The 27,528-nt window shown below is 48.1% G+C and overlaps 1 protein-coding gene across 1 annotated transcript in view; it reads right to left on the bottom strand.

Annotated features, from left to right (window-relative positions):
• SYNE2 (spectrin repeat containing nuclear envelope protein 2) overlaps nt 1–4,530 on the bottom strand; it is a 304,488-nt gene extending 299,958 nt beyond the window's left edge. Inside the window, exon 1 of the mRNA XM_040412752.1 lies at nt 4,354–4,530. The gene's annotated coding sequence lies outside the window, so the exon portion shown is untranslated. The remainder of the gene's footprint in view (nt 1–4,353) is intronic.
• Between the last annotated feature and the right edge of the window lie 22,998 nt (nt 4,531–27,528).

Consider the following 27,528-nt stretch of genomic DNA (forward strand, 5'->3'; position numbering starts at 1 on the left):
CGGGATTTTTGCCTGGTTTTAATAACAATTTAATATAGGACATACAGTACAGACCAAAAGTTTGGACACACCTTCTCATTCAAAGAGTTTTCTTTATTTTCATGACTATGAAGGCATCAAAACTATGAATTAACACATGTGGAATTATATACATAACAAACAAGTGTGAAACAACTGAAAATATGTCATATTCTAGGTTCTTCAAAGTAGCCACCTTTTGCTTTGATTACTGCTTTGCACACTCTTGGCATTCTCTTGATGAGCTTCAAGAGGTAGTCCCCTGAAATGGTCTTCCAACAGTCTTGAAGGAGTTCCCAGAGATGCTTAGCACTTGTGGGCCTTTTGCCTTCACTCTGCGGTCCAGCTCACCCCAAACCATCTCGATTGGGTTCAGGTCCGGTGACTGTGGAGGCCAGGTCATCTGGCGCAGCACCCCATCACTCTCCTTCATGGTCAAATAGCCCTTACTTTCAAAGTTTTCCCAATTTTTCGGCTGACTGACTGACCTTCATTTCTTAAAGTAATGATGGCCACTCGTTTTTCTTTACTTAGCTGCTTTTTTCTTGCCATAATACAAATTCTAACAGTCTATTCAGTAGGACTATCAGCTGTGTATCCACCTGACTTCTCCTCAACGCAACTGATGGTCCCAACCCCATTTATAAGGCAAGAAATCCCACTTATTAAACCTGACAGGGCACACCTGTGAAGTGAAAACCATTTCAGGGGACTACCTCTTGAAGCTCATCAAGAGAATGCCAAGAGTGTGCAAAGCAGTAATCAAAGCAAAAGGTGGCTACTTTGAAGAACCTAGAATATGACATATTTTCAGTTGTTTCACACTTGTTTGTTATGTATATAATTCCACATGTGTTAATTCATAGTTTTCATGCCTTCAGTGTGAATCTACAATTTTCATAGTCATGAAAATAAAGAAAACTCTTTGAATGAGAAAGTGTGTCCAAACTTTTGGTCTGTACTGTAGCTGCCGATGCTGGCTTTTGATAATGTAAGATGGGCCTGGATGGATTTGGTCTTGAACAGGATGGGATTTATGGGCCCATTTAGGACATTACTTAAACATATGTACCATCAACCACAAACTAGGATTTATACCACCGGTTTTCTATCATCCCCTTTCCGGTTATTAAAAGGGACAGGACAGGGGTGTCCATTATCCCCCCTTTTATTCAACGTCATGATGGAGTCTTTATCTCGTTATATATCAGCAGGTGTTCAATATTTCTACAGCACCACCGCAGGAGAAATGAGGTATTACACAGTCCCAATTGAAATCAATGGGATGTCTGAGTAATAGACACAAGAGCCAAGTCTTCTAGTTTGAGAGATATTCTTTGGTGCAAATGCTCTTCTCGGCTAATAGATGTGGATCCTGATTGGAATCACACAGAATGTCCTAATACGGCATTTAAAAATGGGTTTCTGAACCAGGCAACCCCCTTTGAGTTGACGTTTTGCAGGAATACCATCTGCTGTGCTATCCAGTTCAAAGGCAGATAGACTGGTGAAGTTACCGCAAACCAGTCTACCTTCCTAGTGGCCTATTTTGTTCTTTAGCAAGTAAACTAAAAGTGAATACCACAAATCCATGCTAAATTCTCCCCGGTCAGAGCCTCGTTGGCAGACAATAGCCGCCCGCTGCCGCCATACGCAAGCTCTGCAGCATGTCACTGACACTAGTAGTCACTCACCTCTCTTATCAGTCACCGCTCTTTAGTTTTAAGCCACAGTATTTATTTAACTAAGTAAATATACCTTATCACCATGTGAAGAAGGAAAGAGGAACTCCATAGAGAGCCTTTCACTGCTGTTCTAGATCAGCTCAATATCACAAAAACCTATCAACCAGGAATTCAGCATTAGCCAAGGGAAATAGGACAAACAAGAAGCATTCAGTATGAGATACCAGGTTCACTGAAACGGTCCCTACAAATTAAAGGCTTTTATTATTGATGACGTATCCTCAGGATAGGTCATCAATATCAGATCGGCGGGGGTCCGACACCCGTCCCCCACCGATCTGCTATATGAGGAGACAGCACGTGCCGTCTCCCTTCTCTCTTCCCGTTCACAACTGCAGTCTATGGCACAGACCAGAGAGGGCAGCAGTGAGCAGGAAGAGAGACAACACGTGCACACTGCGTGCCTCGTCTCCTCATACAGCTGATCGACGGGGGACCCCCGCCGATCTGATATTGATGACCAATCCTGAGGATATGTCATCAATAGTAAAAGCCCAGACAACCCCTTTAAATGCTACTACAAATAGCCAGGACTTATCTGCATGGAAGAACTAATGTCGCCCAAACAGCAATCTCTCCCAATTTCTTCTTGGGGTACTTTCACACTCGCGTTTTTGTTTTCCGGCATTGAGTTCCATCACAGGAGCTCAATACCATAAAAAAAACTGATCAGTTTTATCCTAATGCATTCTGAATGGAGATCAGTTCAGTACCTCTTACGTTTTTTGGACGCAGAAAATACCGCAGCATGCTGCAGTTTCCTCTCTGGCCAAAAATCCTGAACACTTGCCGGCATTAATTTACATTGAAGTGTATTACTGCCGGATCCAGCGTTAAGTGTTGCGGCAAAACGGATTCGGCTTTCCGGTCTGCCCATGCAAAAAAGAAATAATACCGGATCCGTTTTTCTGGATGACACCGGAGAGACTGATCCGATATTTCAATGCATTTGTCAGACGGATCCGCATCCGGATCTGTTTGACAAATGCCATCAGTTTGCGTCCGGATTGGCAGGCAGGCAGGCAGTAACGTCCGCAATACGGACAAGGATAGGACTGTTCTATCAGGGGCCAGCCGGTCCGTTCCGCAAAATACAGAATGCACACGGACCTCATCCGTATTTTTTGAGAACCGCAAAATACATACGGTCGTGTGCATGAGCCCTTAGTCCTATAAATTTAGATTCACCTATACAGGTGTCAATGTGTGCACCAAAAAGGGGAGGGCGAAGCATTGAGCGGGAATTCTCCGTTTGGCCCCTGGGGCCCTGCACCAGGCATGACATAGTATGTGAGCTAAGCTGGCAGCGTACCATCAGGGTACCTCTCAATATCATTGCTAAAACTGCAAGTCATGATTACAAGAAGCCCATCTGAGTGGCATCGGTGGAGTAGATGCCATCAGTTTTAAGTCTGGGCATCACTGGTCCCACCCAATAAAACATACCTACAGCCACCTCTTTGAACCAACCTTTGGGCGCAGTTGAATACAGATGTAGCAGAGTTGAATTTGTCACTGTCACTGTAATAATTCTCTAAATCAAGGTAGCAAAACCCTAGAGCAAACAGATAACGTGCAATACTACGTGGTTTGCTCTCTATTTATCAACAAACTCAGCTCTGCTAAATCTTGACATCCACGCTGAGAAACCACGTGTCACTTTGTCCCGGCTAGGGAGAACAGATCCATTAGCGCCGTCTATGCACATGAGGAGAATAGGAAGCATGTCTGGCACATGTCTGAAGGGCTGCACCTTTATAAGAGCTCTGTAAGAGAAGTCTCTTATTCCCCTCCATAAATCCCCCTTCACCGGCGAAAACTGAAGCTTCATAAAAGTTTATGCAAAGCTTGTATGGCTGCGGACAATGGGTGTCACCCTGTGTCATAGCTCCAGACAGGAGCAGCCTGACAGCTTCAGCCCTTCTGCTAGAATTACCAGTGACCCGTCCAGTCCCCGTCGCCCAGTCCGCCAGGCAAGAAATGATATATCGCCCCCACAGCCTGCTCCAAAGGCAAAAGAGGTTCTGCAGCAGCGATGAAATATTCAGACTCAGTTTTGTGAAACAGGCCCTGGAAGTAACAATGTTTCCTAATAAAGATAAAACAATATATTTGGATCCCCCCCCCAATAATAGTAAATCGGAGCTCTACATTTGCATCACTTTTCCGCTTCCCGCATATTAGAGTTTTTTGAGTTAATAATAGGAGGGGCGTCCCATAAACAGAATCGGAGGATTTGGGTCATTTGCCGTGCAAGAGACCCATAAACTGCTCCTATATTGGGGTCTCTCCTCCTTACAGACAACTGCTCATACTACAATTCCTTAAAGTGGTCCCATAGGTGTCGCTATTAGCGTGCCCTATAGACTAAATGACTATCTATCTTATATACTTTATTGTGCCACGTGATAGCATGCAATCGATCGCAAATTGTGCGCAAAATCTGATCAATCCGGTAGCACAGAGTCATTACGATCACCGTGTCGGTGGCCATTTCGACCGTTCCCATTACTCATCTGCTGGTGCATCCTCACAGACATGTCCCAAGTTTCCACAACATCCCCTTAGAGATATTACAAGGAGTACTTACATGCTGCGTGCCCAATCCGAACCCTGTGGGGGGCGTCACTCCCAGGACTCTCTGAGTTACACTCTCTTTATCGATTTTCGCAATGTTCTCTGCTGATTCTTTTTTTTTTTTTTTACAGTTCCCTCCCAAATGTGACTTGTTCCTTGCTGCTCCTGTCCAGTTCCTCTGCTCCCTCCCTTCCTTTGAAAGGTCCCCTCCCTCTTGTTTCTCTCTTCCTAATGTTTCTCCTCCCTGACAATGTTCACTGCTTCTATCCTCCTCACTTCCACCCTTCCTAATATTTCCACTCCCTGTTTTTTCTTGGCAGCCCTCCCCTTGGTGTATTCCTTCCCAAGCCCATCCACCACATTCCCTCCCATCCATGTGAGCCCTTCCTGAATTCCCACCCCCCACTGCTGCTGGACTAGATCTGCGGTGCTACAGGTCCCCCTAGGGACAGGGCTTGGAGTTTGCAGTTAACTATTGTGTGCCTCGCTGCTCTGAGTTATGTACATTAAAGGGAACCCGTCACCATGAAATGCAATGTAATCTGCAGGCGGCATGCTATAGAGCAGGAGGAGCTGAGCAGACTGATATATACTGTAGTTTTGTAGAAAAAGATTTTGTTTATTCATCCAAATCTCTGCTCTTTCTGAGCTTCGTAGTCATGTAGGAGGTCTTATCATGACAGCCGTCCTTGTGAAAATGTATGTATGCATGGATAGCTGTCAGCAGGGGCGTAGCTATAGGGGGTGCAGAGGTAGCAGTCGCTACCGGGCCCAGGAGCCTGAGGGGGCCCAAAGAACCTTGTGCCACATAAGACACTGACATTATAGAAAGTGCATACTGGTCAATTTACACCTCTGGCTGGTGGGAAGGGGTTAGGTTAAGAATTTGGCATGAGGGGGTGCCCTTTCAATGTTTGCCTCAGGCAGCAGGAAGGCTATGTGCTCCCCTGCCCCTTGCCAACAAGCACTGAGGGACGGGGGCCCAAGCTGAACTCTTGCACCAGGGCCCATGAGCTTTTAGCTACGCCCCTGGCTGTCAGTCACTGATAAGGCCCCCCACATGGCTACTGAGCTCAGAAAGAGCAGAGATTTGAATGAATAGATTAATACACTGCTCAAAAAAATAAAGAGAACACTTAAACAACACAATGTAACTCCAAGTCAATCACACTTATAGGCAATTAGCAAGACACCCCCAATAAAGGAGTGGTTCTGCAGGTGGTGACAACAGACCACTTCTCAGTTCCTATGCTTCCTGGCTGATGTTTTGGTCACTTTTGAATGCTGCCGGTGCTTTCACTCTAGTGGTAGCATGAGACGGAGTCTACAACCCACACAAGTGGCTCAGGTAGTGCAGCTTATCCAGGATGGCACATCAATGCGAGCTGTGGCAAGAAGGTTTGCTGTGTCTGTCAGCGTAGTGTCCAGAGCATGGAGGCGCTACCAGGAGACAGGCCAGTACATCAGGAGACGTGGAGGAGGCCGTAGGAGGGCAACAACCCAGCAGCAGGACCACTACCTCCGCCTTTATGCAAGGAGGAACAGGAGGAGCACTGCCAGAGCCCTGCAAAATGACCTCCAGCAGGCCACAAATGTGCATGTGTCTGCTCAAACGGTCAGAAACAGACTCCATGAGGGTGATATGAGGGCCCGACGTCCACAGGTGGGGGTTGTGCTTACAGCCCAACACCGTGCAGGACGTTTGGCATTTGCCAGAAAACACCAAGATTGGCAAATTCGCCACTGGTGCCCTGTACTCTTCACAGATGAAAGCAGGTTCACACTGAGCACATGTGACAGATGTGACAGAGTCTGGAGACGCCGTGGAGAACGTTCTGGTGCCTGCAACATCCTCCAGCATGACCGGTTTGGCATTGGGTCAGTAATGGTGTGGGGTGGCATTTCTTTGGAGGGCCGCACAGCCCTCCATGTGCTCGCCAGAGGTAGCCTGACTGCCATTAGGTACCGAGATGAGATCCTCAGACCCCTTGTGAGACCATATGCTGGTGCGGTTGGCCCTGGGTTCCTCCTAATGCAAGACAATGCTAGACCTCATGTGGCTGGAGTGGACGTGATGTCCCAGATGTGCTCAATTGGATTCAGGTCTGGGGAACGGGCGTGCCAGTCCATAGCATCAATGCCTTCGTCCTGCAGGAACTGCTGACACACTCCAGCCACATGAGGTCTAGCATTGTCTTGCATTAGGAGGAACCCAGGGCCAACTGCACCAGTATATGGTCTCACAAGGGGTCTGAGGATCTCATCTCGGTACCTAATGGCAGTCAGGCTACCTCCTACGGCCTCCTCCACGTCTCCTGATGTACTGGCCTGTCTCCTGGTAGCACCTCCATGCTCTGGACACTACGCTGACAGACTCAGCAAACCTTCTTGCCACAGCTCGCATTGATGTGCCATCCTGGATAAGCGGCACTACCTGAGCCACTTGTGTGGGTTGTAGACTCCGTCTCATGCTACCACTAGAGTGAAAGCACCGCCAGCATTCAAAAGTGACCAAAACATCAGCCAGGAAGCATAGGAACTGAGAAGTGGTCTGTGGTCACCACCTGCAGAACCACTCCTTTATTGGGGGTGTCTTGCTAATTGCCTATAATTTCCACCTGTTGTCTATCCCATTTGCACAACAGCATGTGAAATTGATTGTCACTCAGTGTTGCTTCCTAAGTGGACAGTTTGATTTCACAGAAGTGTGATTGACTTGGAGTTACATTGTGTTGTTTAAGTGTTCCCTTTATTTTTTTGAGCAGTGTACTTAAAAGAGGTTTGCGGTATTTTTATCTTGTTCTTGTCCTTCCAGAAACAACCTTTTATGTTGTTTATTGCATCTTATTGTGTTTGTTTTTTTAATTGTATTTTTTGTATCAGTTGTTTGGTTATTGTGTATCCAATACGTAAGTGTCACGGAACCATGAACCAGACGTACAACAAGAGATAAGTGAAAATGAGAAGGCTTTATTGAAAATAAAGCTGTAAAGCAAAAGTCCAAACGGATGGTGAAACCGAGCAGAGTCTTTGCGAAGCCAGAGGTCAGGAACCAGAAGGGTAGTCAGACGAAGCCAGGATCAGGAACCAGCAGGGTAGTCAGACGAAGCCAGGATCAGGAACCAGCAGGGTAGTCAGACGAAGCCAGGATCAGGAACCAGCAGGGTAGTCAGACGAAGCCAGGATCAGGAACCAGCAGGGTAGTCAGACGAAGCCAGGATCAGGAACCAGAAGGGTAGTCAGACGAAGCCAGGATCAGGAACCAGAAGCAGCAGCAGTCTTAGAAGCATGTGAACACAAGAGGACCAAGCAAGGAACTGAAGCCACAGACCTCCTATATATATGAGCTAGGCATCCAGCTCCTCCCAGGGGAAGGAGGAGCCGCAGGGTGGAAGGCTACAAGAAACCCAGAATCCAAGATGGCCGCCAGCACATGTCAAACGAAGGAGAGCAGCAAGCAGGTAAGACCATGACAGTACCTCCCCCTCAAGGACCCCTCCTCCGCGGAGCACAAAACGGTTTCTGAGGGAAGCGTGCGTGGAAGGCTCGGAGCAAGGCAGGAGCATGGACATCTGCGGAGGGAACCCAGGAACGCTCCTCTGGACCATAACCACGCCAATGGACCAAAAACTTCAACCGACCGCGGACCAGGCGTGAGTCCAGGATATTGCTCACCTCATATTCCTCACGATTGCCCACTTGGACCGGACGAGGCCGAGGAACCGAGGAAGTGAAACGATTACACACCAGTGGCTTCAACAGGGAGACATGAAACACGTTGGAGATCCGCATGCCAGGAGGAAGCGCAAGGGCATAGGCTACCGGGGTTTACCCTGCGAAGCACTCGGAAGGGACCAACAAAGCGAGGCGCCAGCTTGGGAGTGGGCACTCGAAGGTTGAGGTTGCGGGTGGACAACCATACACGGTCTCCGACCTGGTAGGAAGGAGCAGGCGCTCGTCTGCGATCAGCCTGGAGTCTCTGGCGCTGCGCAGAGACCTCAAGAGACTTCTGGATCTGTACCCAAGAAGCACGTAGGACGGAAAGGTGATCCTCCACAGCCGGAATGTCCTGGGGAGAGAATACCTCCGGTAACACGGCAGGTTGGAACCCATAATTGGCCATGAAGGGAGACGTCCCAGAGGAAGAGTTCACCGCCGTGTTCCTGGCAAACTCAGCCCAAGGCAGGAGGTCAACCCAATTGTCTTGGTGATCGGAGACATAGCAACGAAGGAATTGCTCCAAGGCCTGATTGGATCGTTCTGCGGCCCCATTGGACTGAGGGTGGTAGGCCGAGGAGAAGGAGAGATGAATCCCCAACTGGGAGCAAAAGGCGCGCCAGAACCTGGACACAAACTGACTCCCCCGATCCGACACAATCTCCTTAGGCAAACCGTGCAACCGGAAGACCTCCCTGGCAAAAATCGTGGCCAACTCTTGTGCAGAGGGTAACTTCTTGAGAGGAACACAGTGGCACATTTTGGAAAACCGATCCACAATCATGAGAATGACCGTATGGCCTCGGGATGCAGGGAGGTCCACAATGAAATCCATCCCCAGGTGTGACCATGGACGCTCCCCGGTGGCTATGGGTTGCAGAAGGCCCAACGGAAGGTGCCGAGGGGACTTACTCTGGGCACAAACGGAGCATGCCGCTACATATGCGGCGATGTCAGAACGTAGGGAAGGCCACCAGAACAGACGTGAAACAGCCCAGGACAGCTGATTCTTTCCAGGATGCCCCGCGGTCTTGGAGTTATGGTAGGTACGCAACAACCGAGTGCGCAACTCCTCAGGCACAAAACCTCTGCCGTTGGGTCTCCCAGAGGGAGCACCAGATTGAGCCGCCAAAATCTGCTCACCCAGGGGAGAGGTCAGGCTGGTGCGAATGGCGGCCAAGATCTGATTCGGAGGTATGACCGAAGTCGGAATCGACTCCTCCCTGGACAGCTCGGAGTACTGCCGTGATAAGGCATCCGCCCTGATGTTCTTGGAACCGGGTAGGTAGGAGACCACGTAATTAAAACGTGACAAGAACAGAGCCCATCTGGCCTGACGTGGTGTCAATCTCTTGGCCTCAGAAAGGTAGGTCAGATTCTTGTGGTCCGTCAGGATGAGAACCGGAACCACCGAACCCTCGAGCAAGTGCCTCCATTCTTTAAGGGCCTGCACGATGGCCAATAACTCCCTGTCACCAATCTGATAGTTGCACTCCGCGGAAGACAGTTTCCGGGAGTAAAACCCACAAGGAAGCAGAGGACCCTCTGGTGTTCTACGCTGAGACAGAAGGGCGCCTACTCCCGTCTCAGACGCGTCCACCTCGAGGACAAAGGGCAACCCAGGGTTGGGATGCGACAGAATCGGAGCCGACACAAAGGCGGACTTTAGGGCCTCAAAAGCTCGGATGGCCTCGAGCGGCCAGACCTGGGAATTACTGCCCTTCCTGGTCAGATCCGTGAGAGGCTTGGCCAGCATGGAAAAGTCCCTGATGAACTTCCGATAATAATTGGCGAAGCCCAAAAAGCGCTGCAGGGAACGAAGACCACTGGGCTGGGGCCACTGTAAGACAGCCGAAACCTTCTCAGGATCCATGGAGAACCCCTCAGCGGAAATGATGTAACCTAAGAAGGTTACCTGGGATCGGTGAAATTCGCATTTCTCAAGCTTACCGAACAGCTTGTTCTCTCGTAACCGTTGCAACACTCGTCTGACATCCAGAATGTGGGCCTCCATGGATTCAGAATATACCAAGATGTCATCCAAATAGACTACCACACACTGCTGCAACAGGTCACGGAAAACATCGTTGATGAATTCCTGAAAGACTGCGGGCGCATTGCACAACCCAAAGGGCATAACCAAGGATTCGTAATGACCGGTCCTGGTGTTAAACGCGGTCTTCCACTCATCGCCCGCCTTGATCCTTACCAGGTTATATGCCGCCCTCAGGTCGAGTTTGGTAAAGACCGTGGCCCCTTTAAGGCGATCGAACAGCTCGGAAATCAAGGGTATCGGGTAAGCGTCTTGATCGTGATGCGATTGAGACCCCTGTAATCGATGCAAGGCCTCAACTCACCGCCCTTCTTTTTCACAAAGAAAATCCAGCCCCTGCCGGGGACGAAGATTTGCGAATGTGTCCGCGTGAAAGCGCCTCCCTCACGTACTCCTCCATGGCCTCATTCTCCGCTACCGACAGTGGATAGACTTTGCCACGAGGAGGAACGGCACCAGATTGTAACTCTATGGCACAATCATATGGGCGGTGCGGAGGTAGGGCAACCGCGCGCACCTTATCGAATACATCCCGGTACTCCTCATATTCAGGAGGCAACAGAGAGTCCGAGGAAGTACACAGCAACTTGACAGACCCATGGATGCAACTAGCCCCACACTGCGGTGACCACGAGAGGATCTCGACCGATCTCCAATCGAAAGTCGGATTATGCTTCTGGAGCCAGGGGTACCCCAAGACCACCGAGTAGTGTGGAGACGAAATAACCTGGAGGCAGACCGACTCTCTGTGAACGGCACCAATGGCTATCCCCACTGGAAGGGTCTCATGAGTCACGTGTGGCGGCAGAAGGGGTCTGCCGTCTATCGCCTCAAGAGCCAGTGGGGAACCTCGAGCCTGCAGAGGAATGGAATTGGCGGCAGCGAACACACTATCAATGAACAAACCACCAGCACCAGAGTCCACCAACGCCTGGGTTGTCACCGAGCCCCCGACCCAGGAGAGGACAACAGTGATCAGTGGTTTGTCAACACGGGAAACCGGGGACGAGGAGACTCCACCCAAGATCTGCCCCCGACAAGATCTCAGGGTACGAGCGTTTCCCGGACGGTTCGGACATGCCAACCGAAAATGCCCACCGAGACCACAGTACATGCATCGGCCCTCACGTCTCCGGAGTGCCCTCTCCCCCTCGGACAGGCGAGCAAACCCCAGCTGCATGGGTTCACCCCCAGACAAGTCATCCCCAGGAGGCGTGGGAGGAGAGGGAGGCACGGGTGGGACAGCAAACGTAGGCACCAATCTGTTAGAAGACCTCCGCAGGTTCTCCTTAAAGGAAGGTCTCTCCCTGAGTCTGGTGTCAATCAAAATCAGGAAAGAAATAAGAGACTCGAGCTCAACTGGTAGGTCCTTAGCTGCAACCTCATCCTTCAAGGCATCCGAGAGACCATGAGAGAAAGCAGCGACCAGAGCCTCATTATTCCAGCCCACCTCTGCTGCCAGGGTACGAAACTCAATGGCGTATTCAGCTACGGATCGTGAACCCTGTCTGATGGACATAAGGAGCTTCGCAGCAGAGGCAGCACGAGCCGGCACATCGAATACCTTCCGAAGAGAAGCAACAAAACCGGAAAACTCGGCAACCACCGGATTGTTGTTCTCCCATAAAGGGCTGGCCCAGGCCAAGGCCTTGTCCGAGAGCAGCGAGATCAAGAAGCCCACCTTTGATCTCTCAGTAGGAAAGGCATGTGGCAGCAACTCGAAATAAATGCCCACCTGGTTAAGGAAACCTCGGCACTGAGTTGGCTCTCCCCCAAAGCGCTGTGGAAGAGGGGCAGAACCGGTCATACCCCGAAACACCGCAGGCGCAACAACAGGTGTCGGGGTAGACTCTGGCGCAACAACAGGAGCGGCAGTAGGAGCGAGCCCAGGAGCGACAACCGACCCATCGGCAACGGGAGCGAAATGAGCCGTGCGTTCAAGCAGGGTTTGCAACGCCACAGCGAACCGACCCAACAGGTGATCCTGCTGATCAAGTCTGGCAACCAGCGTGGGTAGCGAGGATGGCCCTGTACCGTCAGAATTCATGGCTTGGTCCTAATGTCACGGAACCATGAACCAGACGTACAACAAGAGATAAGTGAAAATGAGAAGGCTTTATTGAAAATAAAGCTGTAAAGCAAAAGTCCAAACGGATGGTGAAACCGAGCAGAGTCTTTGCGAAGCCAGAGGTCAGGAACCAGAAGGGTAGTCAGACGAAGCCAGGATCAGGAACCAGCAGGGTAGTCAGACGAAGCCAGGATCAGGAACCAGCAGGGTAGTCAGACGAAGCCAGGATCAGGAACCAGCAGGGTAGTCAGACGAAGCCAGGATCAGGAACCAGAAGGGTAGTCAGACGAAGCCAGGATCAGGAACCAGAAGCAGCAGCAGTCTTAGAAGCATGTGAACACAAGAGGACCAAGCAAGGAACTGAAGCCACAGACCTCCTATATATATGAGCTAGGCATCCAGCTCCTCCCAGGGGAAGGAGGAGCCGCAGGGTGGAAGGCTACAAGAAACCCAGAATCCAAGATGGCCGCCAGCACATGTCAAACGAAGGAGAGCAGCAAGCAGGTAAGACCATGACAGTAAGATTTTGCTACAATCTCACACATAAAACTGATAGAAACAACAAGCTGTCATAAATGATCTCACAACTTCCAATGCGCATAATGACATCTAGGAGATTTTTATTTTTTTAAAAAGGGAACTGGTCACCATGAAAATGCCACGTAAGCTGCATTTTAGGGTACTTTCACACTAGCGTTTTTGTTTTCTGGTATTGAGTTCTGTCCTAGGAGCTCAATACCGGAAAAGAACTGATCAGTTTTATCCTAATGCATTCTGAATAGAGAGTAATCCGTTCAGGATGCATCAGTTCAGTCCCTCTTACGTTTTTTGGATGGAGAAAATACCGCAGCATGCTGCAGTTTTCTCTCCGGCCAAAAATTCTGAACACATTAATTTCCATTGAAGTGTATTAGTGCCGGCATTAAGTAGCCCGGTAAAAGGGATCCGGCTTTCCGCAGACCTTTAAAAATGCCCAAAAATAATAATACCAGATCCGTTTTTCCGGATGACACCAGAGAGATCCGGTATTTCAATGCATTTGTCATATGGATCCGCATCCGGATCAGTCTCACAAATGCATCAGTTTGCGTCCGGATTACTGGATCCGGCGACGGAACTGCCTGCCGGAATCCTCTGCCGCAAGTGTGAAAGTACCCTTATAGAGCAGGAAGAGCTGGGCCGATTGATATATAGTTTTATTCGTCTAAATTCCTTCACATTTTGATCTTTAAAGTCCAGGAGGCGGTCCTATCAGTGATTGACAGCTCTCTCTGTATACACAGTCATAGAGGGAAGACTGCCGATCACTGATAGGACCGCAGCTATCTCTGTATACACAGGCATAGAGGGAAGACTGCCGATCACTGATAGGACTGCAGCTATCTCTGTATACACAGTCATAGAGGGAAGACTGTTAATCACTGATAGGACTGCAGCTCTCTCTGTATACACAGGCATAGAGGGAAGGCTGCCGATCACTGATAGGACTGCAGCTCTCTCTGTATACACAGGCATAGAGGGAAGACTGCCGATCACTGATAGGACTGCAGCTCTCTCTGTATACACAATCATAGAGGGAAGGCTGCCGATCACTGATAGGACTGCAGCTATCTCTGTATACACAGGCATAGAGGGAAGACTGACGATCACTGATAGGACTGCGGCTCTCTCTGTATACACAGGCATAGAGGGAAGGCTGTCAATCACTGATAGGACTGCAGCTCTCTCTGTATACACAGTCATAGAGGGAAGACTGCCGATCACTGATAGGACTGCAGCTATCTCTGTATACACAGGCATAGAGGGAAGACTGCCGATCACTGATAGGACTGCAGCTCTCTCTGTATACACAGGCATAGAGGGAAGGCTGCCGATCACTGATAGGACTGCAGCTCTCTCTGTATACACAGGCATAGAGGGAAGACTGCCGATCACTGATAGGACTGCAGCTCTCTCTGTATACACAGGCATAGAGGGAAAGACTGCCGATCACTGATAGGACTGCAGCTATCTCTGTATACACAGGCATAGAGGGAAGACTGCCGATCACTGATGGGACTGCAGCTCTCTCTGTATACACAGGCATAGAGGGAAGACTGCCGATCACTGATAGGACTGCAGCTCTCTCTGTATACACAGGCATAGAGGGAAGACTGCCGATCACTGATAGGACTGCAGCTCTCTCTGTATACACAGGCATAGAGGGAAGACTGCCGATCACTGATAGGACTGCAGCTATCTCTGTATACACAGGCATAGAGGGAAAGACTGCGATCACTGATAGGACTGCAGCTATCTCTGTATACACAGGCATAGAGGGAAGACTGCGATCACTGATAGGGGACTGCAGCTATCTCTGTATACACAGGCATAGAGGGAAGACTGCCGATCACTGATAGGACTGCAGCTATCTCTGTATACACAGTCATAGAAGGAAGACTGCCGATCACTGATAGGACTGCGGCTCTCTCTGTATACACAGGCATAGAAGGAAGACTGCCGATCACTGATAGGACTGCAGCTCTCTCTGTATACACAGGCATAGAGGGAAGGCTGCCGATCACTGATAGGACTGCAGCTATCTCTGTATACACAGGCATAGAGGGAAGGCTGTCAATCACTGATAGGACTGCAGCTCTCTCTGTATACACAGGCATAGAGGGAAGACTGCCGATCACTGATAGGACTGCAGCTCTCTCTGTATACACAGGCATAGAGGGAAGGCTGCCGATCACTGATAGGACTGCAGCTCTCTCTGTATACACAGGCATAGAGGGAAGGCTGCCGATCACTGATAGGACTGCAGCTCTCTCTGTATACACAGGCATAGAGGGAAGACTGCCGATCACTGATAGGACTGCAGCTATCTCTGTATACACAGTCATAGAGGGAAGACTGCCGATCACTGATAGGACTGCAGCTCTCTCTGTATACACAGGCATAGAGGGAAGACTGCCGATCACTGATAGGACTGCAGCTCTCTCTGTATACACAGGCATAGAGGGAAGACTGCCGATCACTGATAGGACTGCAGCTATCTCTGTATACACAGGCATAGAGGGAAGACTGCCGATCACTGATAGGACCGCCTCCTGGACTTCAAAGATCAAAATGTGAAGGAATTTAGACGAATAAATGACAGGTTTTACTGAATGTTTTCCCACAAAACTATATATATCAATCTGCTCAGCTCTTCCTGCTCTATAACATGTTACCTGCAGCTCACACACCGTGTTCAGCATCACCGATTCCCTTTAAATATGGATCCCAAGGGTCACTAGAAGCTAGATATGCACCATAGGGGTCATACATCATGTGTTTTGGCAATATTTCACGGAATCTGCAAACAAATTTGCACTTCCAAAATATGTTGGAAGTTGAAAAGAGAGGATTTCTTCATGACCTCTTTCACACGGGCGAGTTTTCCGTGCGGTCGCAATGCACGAGGTGAACGCATTGCACCCGCACTGAATCCGGACCCATTCATTTCTATGGTGCACATGAGCGGTGATTTTCACGCATCACTGGTGCGTTGCATGAAAATCGCAGCATGCTCTATATTGTGCGTTTATCACGTAACGCAGGCCCCATAGAAGTGAATGGGGCTGCCTGAAAATTGCAAGCATCCGCAAGCAAGTGCGGATGTGGTGCGATTTTCACGCACGGTTGCTAGGTGACGATCGGGATGGGGACCCGATCTTTATTATTTTCCCTTATAACATGGTTATAAAGGAAAATAATAGCATTCTTAATACAGAATGCATAGTAAAATAGGGCTGGAGGGGTTAAAAAAATAAAATAAAAATTATTAAACTCACCTCATCCACTTGTTCGCGCTGCCCGGCTCGTCTTTCTTCTTCTTTGATTACCTGGGAGGAAAAGGACCTTTGGTGATGTCACTGCACTCATCACATGGTCCTTTACCATGGTGATGGACCATGTGATGAGCGCAAAGCCATGTCCGTACTGCAGCCTGCAAACAGCGGATCCGCAATATACGGGTCCGGCCGTGTGCACACCGCATCACGGATGCAGACCTGTTCACTACGGGGTGCTTCCATGGGGTTTCTCGCCATGCCTCCACACCCAGTTGAATGGGTCTGGATCCGTCTGTGGCAGCCGTGCCATGTGCATGAGGCCTTATGCCAAGTCCAAGGGTGCCTAAGGGGATATTCCTGGGGAAGCAGTCAATCAACCAGCTGCCATCCATTATGGAGAGTCACCACAGCCACCACTTTCCATCCTAGTTCTTGGTATTGGTGGGAGTCCTAGTGGTTGGGATCCCATTTAACATACATTTATGGTACTGTATATCCAATTGATATATCATTAAATTATATTGTCTCTTTGAACAACAGGACCACCATTAGAGGCTTCTGGATAATTATCAAATGCAGGGATGCACAACCTTTTCCGGTCTAGGGCCCACATTGTCAAATTGAACCAATTCCAAGGGCCACAATATAATGCAAAGTGGTACTACCATCTGAGCCATGAATGCCATATCAAAAATATATGTATATAGGTTCAGATTTCACTTCAAAACCCATGCCTATAAGTAGAATGGGGGGGTTCCTTTCTCCCCTTAGTAAGTGAGGAACACCATGCACATGGCTCCATCTATTGAAGATGATGGGTGATGTGGCAACAGCCAAGCATTTCACAATCTCCATAAACTAGGATGGAGATCCCCACATGTATAAGTAGGCAACTCATATACTCTATGCCCTGCCAGGGTTCAAGGTACTGCACTGTATGGTATTTGAACGTCCCTGCTCCTGAGCTGGGTGTCGCTCTCCAGAAATGACATTTTGGGTCATAATAGATAAGATGCTCGATCACTGGTTTAGCAGTCTTGACCCACTGGGCGGCACCAAATGGTCAAGCTTGCTATGGAAGTGACACCTTACTAGTGGTAGGTGTGGTCACTCTAGATCTTTTAGAGTGCCTTCACACGTGGCAGATTTTGCTGCAGAAAATGTCTGAAAATAAAAATTAGTTTTTTTGACATGCCCATGGATTCTGCAAGGCCTATTCAGATAAATGGAGCTGATTTTCCGAAATCATCAGCAACAAAATCTGTGGCATGTGAAGGCAGCCTTAAAGGGTATCTGTCAGCAGATTTGTACCTATGACACTGGCTGACCTGTTACATGTGCGCTTGGCAGCTGAAGGCGTCTGTGTTGGTCCCATGTTCATATGTGTCCGCATTGCGGAGAAAAACTAGGTTTTATTATATGCAAATGAGCCTCTAGGAGCAACGGGGGCGTTACCATTACACCAAGAGGCTCTGCTCTCTCTGCAACTGCTGTGCTCTCTGCATTTTAATTGACAGGGCCATACAGTGTAAAGGTAAATGCACACTTCAGGATTTATGTGCGGGCAATCCTCGCTAAAATCCACTGGGAAATCTGTGTGGTCAATCGGCATCAATTGGTGCGGATTTACATGTGGATTTGCATGCGAATTTTACTCTCCCCATTGAAGTGAATGGAGAAAATCTGGTCAGGAAAAATAAAATATACTTTTAAATTTTAAAATCCGCACTGAATAAATCCACATCGTGTGCATGAGAATTTCAAAATACAATATGACCTACGGTGCGGATTTTCCGCACACAAATCTGTGCAGAAAATCTGCGCGCAATCCTAATCGTGTGCATTTAGCCTAAGTGTGATCATACCTGGCCCGGTCAATCAAAGTGCAGAAGGCACGAGAGAGCTGAGCCTCTAGGTGTAATGGTAACGCCCCCGTTGCTCCTAGAGGCTCATTTGCATATAATAAAACATCATATTTCTCAGCAGTGCGGACACATATGAACATGGGACCAACACAGATGTCTTCAGCTGCCAAGTGCACATGTAACAGGTCAGCCAGTGTCATAGGTACAAATCTGCTGACAGATGCCCTTTAAGAGCTGAAAACGCCTATCACTGGAATCTCTGGTAAGTGGAGACTCATACCCTGTAATGGCACAGACATGTGGTCCAGCATGGTACAACGTTTTGGGGAAATGTCACTAATGTCCTATTAGATCCTTGTTCCGCAATGATGCACGACCAGTCTCATGCTGACTTTGATGGTAAATTGAGATGTGGCCAGCAATGCGTAGTAGTCTTACAATTCTTGAAAGTTCACTGGGAAAGTACAGGTAACATGAGTGGGGTCTAAGAGCTAATGAACAAGATTTTCTGGTCTGTACCTGTCACTGCTTCGGGTATTAAACAACCTGTTGTCCAGCCGACATACAATACGTACGTTAGTGTTCTAGGAGGAGTAAGTCAGGACAAGGTCACAGTAAGCAACTCTGCATTCTGCAATTAACAAAATATGCACAAATAATGCCGGGAATGCTTATCGCCTATAGGTGATGTCTACAGGCAGTCAATGGACAGTATATAAATAATGGGATCCTACAGTAGATATACTTGGGTTTGAAGGGCTGCAGAAAAACAGGCATAGGTAGAACCCTAGAAATGTCATGCTGTCACCTAAAGCAGTGTTCCCCAACTCCAGTCCTCAGCGCCCACCTGCCGGTTAGGGCCTCATGCACACGAACGTATTTTCTTTCCGTGTCCGTTCTGTTTTTTTTTTTGTTTTGTTTTGCACACCGTATGCGGAACCATTCACTTCAATGGGTCCGTAAAAAAAACAGAAGTTACTCGGTGTGCATTCCGTTTGTCCGTATTTCTGTTCCGCTAAAAAATTTAACATGTCCTATTATTGTCCACATTACGGACAAGGAGAGGACTGTTCTATTAGGGGCCAGCTGTTCCGTTCCGCAAAATACGGAATGCACACGGATGTCATCTGTAATTTTTTTGGATCCGTTTTTTGCGGACTGCAAAATACATACGGTCGTGTGCATGACCCCTTTTGATTCGAGAATGTTACACAGAATAAATACCTGTGGTCAGTGCTGCTGTATTGACACTAATTGTATCAACTGCTCAATACTAAGGGAATCCTGATAACATGACCTGAGGCCTGAGGACTGGAGGGGAGGAACACTGACCTAAAGGAGTCCTCCTCTCTGGACAATCCCTACTTTCCAGAAGGCTCCCTTGACGATCAGCTGACCATACAGTGTCCCCCTGATGGGATCCTTAGCAATCAGCTGTAATCGGCTGGAAAACCAGTCGGTCAGTGTATAATATTACTGCAGCCCCACCTTGAAGAATGGGATCCGGTAATACTTGCATGTTACTGTACAGTGAGCATCAAGAGTGAATTTCACTGGAGGACCATAGGCACCCAGTCCAACACTGTATGTGCGTCAAGCACAAGTGCAACTTCTCAATGCAAAGGTTGAAAGCAGAAGAAAAAAGAAACCTATTTGGGTGGTTTTTGCCCAGATCAGAGTCAGATTTCCCCTCCGTCTGGCAGTACCCTTATGTCTGTTTGGATTTTCATAACCTTTGCTGCAATAAATAAGTCCGTGTATATACACCTGTCATTAGATTACTGGTCCTGGCGTCCCTCCTTGACTATCCCCTCCAACGGGTTCTCAAGGGAGAAGCCCTGAAGGTGGAAGGTAAAGGTAGCAATCCATTATTATAATAGTACGTGAGCGTTCCTAGGGTATGTCGCTGTAGGCAAACCTACACTGTAGTTATCACCGCACTAACAAGAAACATCCCTTCTAGAATACATAATGTAATAGAGCGCATCGTGTAATCCCCTGTGAAATGCACAAGGCAAGAGGGCCGTCAGATCTCTAGCGAACAGGAGCCTAGGAGGTCCACCATCGGCAGTCACACCCAAGCCCCGGTGCCTGAGGAGACCCAAAGGCTCCTTTGCCACATATTAAGACACCAGTATTGGGCTACTTTCACATATGTGTTTTTTCTTTTCAGGTATTGACATCGGGCAGAGGATCTCAATATCGGAGAAAAACGCTTCAGTTTTGCCCCCATTCATTGTCAATAGGGACAAAACTGAACTGAACAGAACGGGGCGCTCCAGAATGCATTCTGTTCTGTTTGGTTGGGTTCCCAGACCATGGGATGCGGAGGAAAATGCTCCGGCACCTATTGACTTACAATGGTGTTAATGCCGGATCAGTCATTGCTATTGCAAAGATAATACAACCGGATCCGTTCATAACGGATGCAATAGCAAAAGGGTTTTTGCTGATCCCTGCCGGATCAGGCAAAAAACGCATATGTGAAAGTAGCCTTAACCCTTAGGCCTCTTTCACACGGGCGTTGCGGGAAAATGTGCGGGTGCGATGCGGGAACATGCGCAATTTTTCCGCGCGAGTGCAAAACATTGTAATGTGTTTTGCACTCGCGTGAGAAAAATTGCGCATGTTTGGTACCCAAACCCGAACTTCTTCACAGAAGTTCGGGCTTGGGATCGGTGTTCTGTAGATTGTATTATTTTCCCTTATAACATGGTTATAAGGGAAAATAATAGCATTCTGAAAACAGAATGCAGACTACAATAGCGCTGGAGGGGTTAAAAAATAATAATAATTTAACTCACCTTAATCCACTTGATCGCGCAGCCGGCATCTCCTTCTGTCTCCTTCTTTGCTGATTGTAGGAACAGGACCTGTGGTGACGTCACTCGGTCGTCACATGGTCCATCACATGATCAATCACCATGGTAAAAGATCATGTGATGACCGTAGTGACGTCACCACAGGTCCTGTTCCTACAATCAGCAAAGAAGGAGACAGAAGGAGATGCCGGCAGCGCGATCAAGTGGACTAAGGTGAATTAAATTATTATTTTATTTTTTTTAACCCCTCCAGCGCTATCTTACTATGCATTCTGTATTCAGAATGCTATTATTTTCCCTTTATAACCATCTTATAAGGGGAAATAATAATGATCGGGTCCCCATCCCGATCGTCACCTAGCAACCGTGCGTGAAAATCGCACCACATCCGCACTTGCTTGCGATTTTCACGCAAACCCATTCATTTCTATGGGGCCTGCGTTACGTGAAAAACGCACAAAGAGGAGCATGCTGCGATTTTCACGCAACGCACAAGTGATGCGTGAAAATCACCGCTCGTGTGCACAGCACTGCCTTAGGCCTCTTTCACACGAGCATATTGAAATCGGTCAGTTTTCTGGCTCTGGATTATGCACGGATTCCTGATGATATACCATCAGTATTGCTTCAGGATTTACATGCGTATTCTATCCTCCCTGCATTTTTTATGCACTCCCATAGACTGTAATGTGCGTATTTGGAAAGAAATACGCACAGAATTCGGACATGCTGTGGATTTCAAAAACTGATGGAAATTATACGCCCATGTGAATAGGTATTGCTATTAAATTTAAAAACCGCAATGAAGGTCAATCTCAGTACAGAAAAAATCTGCAAAGTGTACATGAGATTAGTGTGATACACTTTGCTGGTACTGTAATACGCTGCGGTTTTTCCACACAGGAATCCGCCTGGAAAAAACGCACACATTCCGCAATGTGTGCAGGTGGACTTAGAGGACTGGGCGATTTTTCCATTTTCGTTTTTTGTTCCCTGCCTTACAGGAGTCATAACTTTTTTATTTTTCTGTCCACATGGCGGTATGAGGGCTTGTTTTTTGTGGGACACTTTCTATTGTCCCTATTTAATATTACATACAATGTAGAGGGAAACTCATTCTTATGGAGCTCTGCCACCCGCAGGCCTTCATAAGAACTACAGCTGTAACAGCATGGGTTTCTTTAGAGAGACCCAGGCTAATGTAGACAACGGATGTCTTCTCCACGCTGAGATGTGCCTCAAATGCAGTGGTCACAATTGACAATGGCATCTGAGGGGTTAAATGTCTGTGATCGGAGTTATTGCCGACGGCAGACATTAGCCCCAGGTGTCTGCTGTGTGAAACTGCAGAAACCTGGTGGCTGTAGTGCCCACTCTACTCCAGAGAGGGCACTATCTTTTAAGAGACAAAACATCTGCCATACATGTATGGCGCATGTCGTCAAGGGGTTAGCCTCAGGATAGGTCATCAATATCAGAATGGTGGGTGGAGGGTCCAACTCCTGGCAACCCTACCGATCAGCTGTTTAAGGGGTAAGGGGCCACTGTGACTTCAAGCAGCTTATTGGACATTGTGTCTGGAGTTGAACCCCCAATGATCTCATATTTTGTTTCAGAAAATTTCTGCAACTGAAAATCAGTTCCATTCATCTGAATGGGGCTTACAGACATCCTTGTGATTCGGCCAAAACAACCCCATTCAGATGAATCTGGAGCGTGTGAAGGCCTCCTTATACTTGATCACCTGAGAAATCAGCAGCAGGGGGCACCATCTGGTCACATTATTGCAAGGTGCATCTGTTAAAGGAGTTTACAAAGAGTTTCATATTGATGACCTGTCCTCAGGATGGGTCATCAATACCTGACTGGTGGGGATCCGACTCCCAGCGCTCCCGATTAGCTATTTGAAGAGACCGCTACATTCTGATGAGTGCTGCGGCCTCTTCAGAGCTTAGCAAGGACAGCGCCGTACATTGTGTAGTGGCTATGTTTGGTATTGCAGCTCAGGTCCATTCACTTGAATGCGACCAATGAACGTGACACCACTGGCCTAGGGCTGCAGCTTTTTGAAAAAGCTGATCGGCAAGGGTGCTGGGAGTCAGCCCCCCACCAATCAGATACTGATGACCTGTCTGAGGATAGGACATCAATATTGAACTCCCGTAAAAGCCCTTTAAAGCACTGCTGCGAATGACAGGCAGTTCCCTGCTGATACATTACAGAAACATACCTGAGGCTAACAGAAGAATTGCAATAATAAAATAATATATATCAACGCTCGCCCCTTTTCTCTGCTCTCTTCTTGTCTTTTCCTTTCATAGGCACCTCCATGATTTTTCCTGTGTACCCCCTAACACATTACATACCTCAACGCAATGACGTGCAATGTTACTTGGGCACTGGATGATTATTTCTGTATTATAGGGACACTATACGGTACACTATAAAAGGGTCTTCTACTAAAGTGCACAGATCACTATCTAACCTCAGGCTTCTGGCACACAGGCGTATTTTTACTCCCTGTGATATCAGAATTTTTAGCGAATGGCACATACTGAATCATTGTTTTCTGTGGGGCAATGCGTACCTCCGTGTTTTTTGCAGATCCGCACGGCCCTCCAGCTGTTGCAAAACTACAACTCACAGAATGCCTGGACAGCCTACAGCAGGGCATGGTGGGAGTTGTAGTTTTACAACAGCTGGAGGGCCACAGGTTGAGCATCCCTGCTATAGAGCGTCTCCTATTCTTGTCTGTAATGCAGATGAGAATAGCCCATTCTATTGATTGGAGTGAGAAAAGTGTGGAGTGCACATGGAAGGCATCTGTATTTTGTGGATCCTTTTTAGGCAGGACGAAATACAGACACGGTTGTGTGCATGAGGCTTAAGCCACCTGCACGCGTTGCAGAATATGGGCGGTTTTTCTGTACAGATTCCCGTGCAGAAAAACAGCAGCGTAGAAGAGTACCAGCAAAGTTTTCCTGTGGAGAAATTGACCCGCTGTGCGGATTTCCAAATCTGCAGCATGCCAATTATGTTTGGAGGTTTTAGCTCCGGATTTCACCCTTTTCCAACGAAGGGTGAGATCTGCGGCAAAACCGCATAAAATCCGCACCAAAAACCGCTGTTAGAAATTCCAGATTTTGGTGCAGAAATCCACATAGAAATTCATGCAGATCTTATGTGTGTTCACCCGCACTCGTGTCTAGGTGGCCTTATGGCTCTTTCTGGAAGTAGTTATCCGTGGGCACTTTGGTCAAAAGGTCCTGGGTGGTGAGTGTAGCTGGAATCTCTGTAAGGCCTCCTGTACATAACCGTATCCGTTTATGAGGTCTGCAAAGCACGGATACAGGCTGTGTGCTTTCCGGATCGGTACGTCCTGACCTCTGTCCGCAAAATGGACAAAAATAGGACATGTTCTGTTTTTTTTTCTTTTTTTATGGCGGGGCCACGAAACGGAAATACAGATAGCACATGGTGTTCTGTCCTCATCTTTTGAAATGACTACATTATTATTATTTATTATTAACGCGCCATTCATTCCATAGCGCTGTACATATAATAAGGGGGATACATACTGTACATAATACAGACAATTGCATTAATCATAAACAAGACTGGTTACAGACTGGTACAGAAGGAGAGGGGGCCCTGCCCGTGAGGGCTGACAATCTACATGGTATGGGAGAAGATCCGCATCCAATACGCAAAAAAGGGGGCTACACAACGATCTTAGCAGTGACACTCATTGCATGACCACGGATCACCGAGTAGTACTGCAGCCATTTTACTGAATGGGATCACTCACAAATCGCCACGACCCGAAAATCGCAAAAAATACAACAGTTTTAGGGTTTTTTTGCGGCCAAGATCACCGTGTAGTCCCAGTCCCATGCGTAACACAAACATATCACTTGTGTATATACTATATAGCTGTATAAAATGTAGAGAATATAGAAGGTTCTTAAAGAAATACAACACAATGGGGGTCATTTACTAACATCCCTAAGCCAGTTTTTGGCCAGTTGCGATACCCATTTTTGCTACTCCTAAAAGGCCCATGTGACAATATTTTATCTTATGACGTCCTTGCCACTTGGGAGTTGTGGGGGCCGGAACATTGGCCCCGGTAAATTTACTAACATTTACACCTGAAAACAGACATAAACATTGGCAAAAAATCCTCCAGTCAGGGAGTGGTGTCCTTTTTCACTCCAGGCGCACCAAATGGCGTAGATGCGCCTAATTTATGACGAGGCTCATGTCTTGTCATATACTACATGCATCTTCCTGCAGCGCAGGAGGGAATCAAAGACCGACGTAAAACACTGGTCTATGTAAATGTCCCCCAATATGGGAGAAGCTATAAATACCGAGGGAACACTTGTCTGTACAAGGCGGTTTGCTTGCACTTAAAGGGGTTCTGCAGTTTGTTTAAACTGATGAACTATCCTCTGGACCCCCGCCGATCAGCTGTTTGAGAAGGCAGCGGCGCTCCAGTAGCTATTTACCGCTGGCCCAGTGACATCACGACTAGTATCAACTGGCCTGGGCGGGGCTAAGCTCCATTCAAGTGAACAGAGCTCAGCCCCCCCCTTAGGCCAGTGATACAAGTCGTGACGTCACTCAGCCTGCAGTAAACAGTGAGAAGGCCGCAGCGCTGCTGGAGCGCCGCTGCCTTCTCAAACAGCTGATCGGCGGGGGTCCCAGGTGTCGGACCCCCGCCGATCAGATGCTGATGATCTATCCAGAGGATAGTTCATCAGTTTAAACAAAGTGCAGAACCCCTTTAAGTGGTTTTCCCCAAATAGAGATTTCACTTCAGTCCTGAGAACTGGGGAGTGTCTGTCCTGGCTGTCCATGCTGGTGGGGGTGCTGGGCATTCTCCAGGGAAGTGAATGAGAGTCACAGTGAGCAAATGTCATATTTATTTGTCATAAAACTTCAATTTGCGGAAAAAACTCATTGTATTCTAATTTCTTTATATGACCGATGTGTTAGGCTACGTCTTCACGACAACATTTGTCGTGCGACATTTTGTTGCACTAATGTCGCACGACAATTTTTATAATGGCAGTCTATGGTGTCGCACTGCAACATGCAACATGCTGCGACTGTGACGCAACAGTCGCAGAAAATCCATTCGAGATGGATTTTTCTGCGACTGTTGCGTCGCAGTCGCATGTTGCATGTCGCATGTTGCACTGCGACACCATAGACTGCCATTATAAAAATTGTCGCGCGACATTAGTGCAACAAAATGTCGCGCTACAAATGTTGCAGTGTAGTTGTGCCTTATCTGTCGCGCGACAAATGTCGTTGTGTAGACGTAGCCTTCGGGTACTTTCACACTTGCGGCAAAGGATTCCGGCAGGCAGTTCCAGATCCGTATGACAAATGCATTGAAATGCTGAATCCGTCTCTCCGGTGTCATCTGGAAAAAACGGATCCGGCATTTATTTTTTTTCACATTTTTTGCGGTCTGAGCATGAGCAGACCGCAATGCTGGATCCGTTTTGCCGGAACACTCGGTGCCAGATCCAGCATTTACCCTGGTTTCACACCTGAGCGTTTCTGAGACGCGCGTTTTTACGTTTTTTATGCGCGTTTTTTAAAATGGTAAACGCGCGTTTGACGCACGTTTGTTTGATTGACAGCAGTGTCCTATGGCCACAAACGCGCGACAAAACGCCCCAAAGAAGCTCAAGTACTTGTGTTAGGAACGCGCTGTAAAACGCTCAGGTGTGAACTTAGGCTGGGTTCACACTTGAGCGTTTTACAGCGCGTTCAAACGCGCTGTAAAACGCTCAACACATGAAAACCAATGCTTCCCTATGGCCCTGGTTCTCACTTGAGCGTTTTACAGCGCTGAAAAACGCGCTGTAAAACGCCCTACCCTTAAACAAGTACTTGAGCTTCTTTGGGGCGTTTTGACGCGCGTTTGTGGCCATAGGACATTGCAGTCAATCACACAAACGCGCGTCAAACGCGCGTTTACTATTGCAAAAAACGCTCGTCAAAAACGCGCGTCAAAAACGCGCGTTAAACGCGCATATCAAAGACGCTCAGGTCTGAACCCAGCCTTAGGCTCAATTCACACCTGAGCGTTCTGAAAGGAGCGCTCTGTATGCGCGATTGTACGGACGTTTACAAGCGCGCATACAGAGACAAGTGTGCACACAGTGTCGCGCGTTCCCGAAAGTCTATGTACGGGAACGCGCGACAAGCGCCCAAAAAAACGCTCCTGTACTTGTGTGAGGCTGGGTTCACACTTGAGCGTTTTACAGCGCGTTCAAACGCGCTGTAAAACGCTCAACACATGAAAACCAATGCTTCCCTATGGCCCTGGTTCTCACTTGAGCGTTTTACAGCGCTGAAAAACGCGCTGTAAAACGCCCTACGCTCAAACAAGTACTTGAGCTTCTTTGGGGCGTTTTGACGCGCGTTTGTGGCCATAGGACATTGCAGTCAATCACACAAACGCGCGTCAAACGCGCGTTTACTATTGCAAAAAACGCTCGTCAAAAACGCGCGTCAAAAAACGCGCGTTAAACGCGCATATCAAAGACGCTCAGGTCTGAACCCAGCCTAAGCGTCGGGCGTTTTACAGCGCGATCGTACGCGCTGTAAAACGCCCAGGTGAGAACCATTCCCATAGGGAAGCATTGGTTTCTCCTTGTTGAGCGTTTTACAGCGCGTAGGAACGCGCTGTAAAACGCTCAGGTGTGAATTGAGCCTTAGGCTCAATTCACACCTGAGCGTTCTGAAAGGAGCGCTCTGTATGCGCGATTGTACGGACGTTTACAAGCGCGCATACAGAGACAAGTGTGCACACAGTGTCGCGC

The sequence above is a fragment of the Bufo bufo genome, chromosome 11 (assembly GCF_905171765.1).
Source record: "Bufo bufo chromosome 11, aBufBuf1.1, whole genome shotgun sequence".
Lineage (NCBI taxonomy): Eukaryota > Metazoa > Chordata > Amphibia > Anura > Bufonidae > Bufo > Bufo bufo.